This window comes from Culex quinquefasciatus, chromosome 3 (assembly GCF_015732765.1).
Source record: "Culex quinquefasciatus strain JHB chromosome 3, VPISU_Cqui_1.0_pri_paternal, whole genome shotgun sequence".
NCBI lineage: Eukaryota > Metazoa > Arthropoda > Insecta > Diptera > Culicidae > Culex > Culex quinquefasciatus.
In genome coordinates, this window is record NC_051863.1 from 174,263,606 (window position 1) to 174,268,304 (window position 4,699).

Here is a 4,699-nt window from a genome sequence, read left to right on the forward strand (position 1 = left end):
TTTTTGTATTTTTGGTATTTTTTCTTGTATTACGGTTTATTTTATCTGCAATAGCATTTTTTCACTCTTTTATAAATAAAATTGTATGTAGGTAGTAATTTGTCTGTAGATAATAATTCCACTCGTAAAACGACCAAATTACCCCCCAGTTCTGAACAGCAAACAACGTCGTCAAACTCTATCGACACTTTCTCCCCACTTTCTTCGACCATTTATTTTTTGCTCTTCCGCGTTCCCCCTTGAGGAAATCTGTCCAGAGTTCGGACAACGTGCGTGTGAAAATTAAATGGATTTTCCATTCACCTAAAATCTGGACGGAAAAATAAACGACACTTTCCCTAGATTTCCCGTCGGCACTCCCGGATCGCTTCCGGGGCCACACAGCCCCGACCTGTCCCTCTGGCGCAGCGGATAGCGCGTTGGACTTCTAATCCAAAGGTCGTGGGTTCGATCCCCACGAGGGATGATTGTGGCAATGTTTTTTTTTTGTTATTAGTGAAGAGATTGGGTGAGCTTTATTTTGATTGCACTTGCCTTAAAGTGAGCTTTGCAGAATTGGGGGAAAAGAAAGCGCTTTCAACACATTCAGGTCACGTCGCGGCGCCAACTGGGATGACTTGGATTGGTGGGAGGAGATTTTCTTAGAACGATACACCGGAGGTCACTGTGAAATGGGACAACTCAAATGTCGTCGCCGGGGGACGGAAAGAAATTGAAGATTTGAGATATCTCGCTTCTGGGAGTGGCGAGGTGGTGTGAAAATTTCTCTATTTTTATAACAACCGTTCTGGCGTTTTGCCGATGGTTAGTGTGTGCTATTTAAAGCATCTGCCACCTGTTTCTTTTCTGGGTGAGATAGTATCATGAAAGCTAACTGGAAGGAAGGTGTTTATTTTTAACGGATTGTTTTAATAGATTGAAGGTTGATAGACTCAGATGGTGCTATGACAATGATTAAAGTCCACAGTCCAAATTATTATAATGGTGTCCACGTGGTTTATGGATAGTTCCAACGTTGTTTTGGAAATTTATTTTAAAAATTTGGTATTTTTTGTAAGTGTGTTTTTTTTAATTACAGTCCAGGTTCGATTATCCGAAAGCCTAAGAAAAAAATCACTTCGGATAATCGAATCACGATTTTTTTTTGTCGTTTTATTTTTCATTGTCGAGCTTAGGTATGACCCCTAAACCACGCTTAAATTATATCCAAGATGGCGATCAAAATGGCGGTGATGTATTATTGAAAAAATACATCTTATCAACATTTTATGTTTTAATAGGCTATCAACAACTCAAATTTGACTAAAGTGGGGTCACAGAACTCGAATTTTATGTTAAAAACATGAAAATGGAAAAACCAAAGTGATCAGAAGTAACTTCCCGCGATAAAGATTTTTGAATATTTACATAACAATGTTGTATTGACAGCTGTTAAAATAGTATGGATACTTGTCTGGACGAACCAATGCACAGTGGTCCAAAACGTAAAATTAAGTGGAAAATATCAATTTTTGGTTGAGTTTCCACGTAAAATTATCATGCAAACCCAAGGAAACTTAAAATATGACCTAAAGCGTTATTTTAACACTTAGGCTCAATTCTGAGGGCAGATTTAGATTATAGTTTGACAATTTTCGAATTTCGTTAGGGTGGTCCTATGCATTTTCACCTTGAAAATTAGTAATTTTCAAAATTAAAATTAAAAAAGATATCTCAAGTCAAAAGTAAATTTCCCCAGAGAGTTTTTTTTAACTTTTAAAATGTAAAAATCTTAAAATGTACTAGATCTTAAAATGTTGTAATTGCTTCTTTTTTACCTTTAAATGGCAGTAACTTCTGAATTTTAAATCTAGAGAGAATTTTTAAAAATTAAAAGCAAACCTCTAGAACGACATTTTTCACTAAACTTGGCAATCTTGATGATGAGGATGAGGATGATGATGATGACCAAAGAAGCTTTTTTCTGTCATTGGTTCACCCAAACAAGTCTTCGTACAATATTGGCAGTTTTCCATACAAAAATGGGTACGTAAATATTCGAAATCTTTAACTTTCGAATTAATTTTCTGATCCATTTGGTGTCTTCGGAAAACTTGTTGGTATTGTTGAGGCTAAAATAGGTACATGAAAATTAAATTATGCCGATTTTTTGAATAACTGTCTTTCATAAAAACTCAATTTCTCAAAACCCTTATATTTTTCATTTTGAGATTTTTTGATATGTTTTACGGGACAAAAACCCACAACATTTGAGCCATAGAGAAGAATGGTAAAAAACTGCCTTCGAGTTATGATTTTTTGAAAAAATAGTGATTTTTGAGAAAAATTGAAATTTCATTGATGATTTAATTTTTTGACCTTATTTTCTAAAGTGAAATTGAATTTGCAATCGAAAAGTACTTTAAATATTTTTTGATAAAGGGCTCCGTTTTCAAGATATAGCCACCGAAAGTTTGATTTTCAGTTTTTAGATTTTTTAAAATAGTGACCATGAGTCTCCAAATCTGATTTTTTTTAAGTTCAGAAAATTTGCTATTTAAGTGTCTAAAGATATTAACCTCTGGTTGCTGAGATACAGCGGCTTAAAGAAAGAGAAACAGAAAAATTGAAGTTTTATAAGTCTCAGTGAAATGTTCCGATCTCTTCCAAAACATCATTTTTTTATTGAGTCAAGACTGAAATTTCTAAAGGGCCAAAAATTCAATATTACGCATTTTGACTTCTTTGGTCTTTATTGGGAAGGCCCCCACAAAGTTTGACTCAATTAAACAAATACAAATAATAAAGATGGTCAAAATCAGCCGATTTCGTAGAGAGTTGCTGAAGTAAAAATTTAGTTTCTACACATATTTTAAATGTGGTGTTCATTGTATGTATGGGTAAATATTGTCCAAATGCCTCGATGAATTAATAACATTGACGTTTCTTCAATTCTAAAAATAAGACAAAATATTTCAACTTTTGGGTAAAATTTGGAATATTTCCAATTAATTTAAAGAAAGCAACTTGAAATGTTTAAACTTTAAAAATTGCTTTGACATACTTCAAAAGTTGAATTTTTCAATGTGTTCAAACTAGAGTTGGTTCGAGGATTGCGCAAAAGCATCTTAAATTGCTTTTCAATCAAAAAGAAAACTATTTTTGTAACTCTAGATAATGTTGCCCTGCAGTAACTCTGCATTGCCACCAAAAGTTTGCCATTGCTGCAATAACGTTTATCCGCGGTGGAGCATTTCGCGCTCAATTACGTGACAGGGCAAATGTTACTGCAGTTTGAACTGGATTCTACTTGGAAGGGCATTTGAAAAGGACCAATAGTGGGAGCAATAAACTCTCGAATTCAATAATGTTACTAGACAACTTTTTAAAGTTTTATTTTGATTTTCATCATTTCAACATTTGCTCTGAACAATCGGCCATGTACTTCGTGTAAACGCTGAATTGCAGTGCAGCTTTTGCTGCAAATGTGAAATGCCGCTGCTTCTTGGTGCCAGGACGCGTGACAACGGCATTACGGCACCGGAACCATCCAGCCGACCGCGCCCAGTTCCAGCAGTAGTAGCAGAAACCAACAGTCCTGGTAATATATGTGCATGTAATTTTGCATTTCACATCCAGCCAGCAACCGAGTGGTTGTCCTTGTCATCCTTACACGTGGAGGGTCACATCCCCATGACAACTGAAGCCGATTCCATGGCGGTTGAAGAAACAATGCTGAGCTGATTAAAGCTAAGTTAAAAAAGTTTGAAATATTTAAACTTAAACTATTTAAAAATGTTTTAATTTACCATTTTTTTAAATCGAGATCTGTTTTTTTAATACAACAACTCCAATGGATTTCACACGATAAACTAAAACGACACAATTTTGCACGATAAAGCTTGCTAGCAAGAGAGCGCAGAAATATGGGAAAATTCTGCGACAAAAAAGCGAAACTTCTCCCTCCTTGATTGATGGGCATTCCACGGTCTGTCATTTGTTTGAAAAGTCGAGGAGAAACAGAAACATAAGCTTTTCTGCCATAGAACAAGAGCTACTCTTTTCTGAAAAAAAAAGAGGTGGAAAAGGTAAACGCCATACTTTTACTGCCATATCATTTGACTGCTGGGTAACTAAGTGACGTGCTTGGCCCTAATTTGGGTTGCTGCAACCTCCGTCAAATTTGGTGGGGGGTTCACGGAATTTTTCATTTTATTTTTTTTGGAGGAACTGTGTGCCCACTTTAGAGGTTTATTGATCCTGAGTGAGTGCTTAAAAGAGTTGAGGGTGCGCATTTCTGAAATGTCACTTTTAGATTGATGTAAACGCATTATGTATAGGTTACTTTTAATAAGGCCGATGCAAATATTTTAAAAAGTGTTTGTCCCTCGGCCCTAGCGGAGGTCAAGGGGGGGGGGCAAAAAAATAAAAAAATATAAAAATTTAAATAACAAGCCATAGTCTTCACATTTAAATGAAAAAAGTGTTTTAAAATGCATTTTACACTAGTTCAGTTGTTTTGCAATCATTAGTTTTCAAAAAATCTAAGATCTGACAAAATCAAAATTTGTATCGAAAAAAAAGATTAAGATTTTTTAATAAACCCAAACATGCTAAAAATTATTTTAAACGCAGGAGAATGTATTTTAATTTGATTTCAGCTGGTTGCACTTGAATTTTCATTGAAATTTTAAAGTTTATTGTAAAAATATTTTTTTTG

General features: G+C 34.8%; 1 non-coding gene across 1 annotated transcript; it reads left to right on the plus strand.

Annotated features, from left to right (window-relative positions):
* The first annotated feature begins 393 nt into the window (after nt 1-393).
* Trnar-ucu lies at nt 394-466 on the plus strand. Its single transcript has one exon. It is a non-coding gene; the product is annotated as a tRNA-Arg (tRNA).
* Nucleotides 467-4,699: the final 4,233 nt, after the last annotated feature.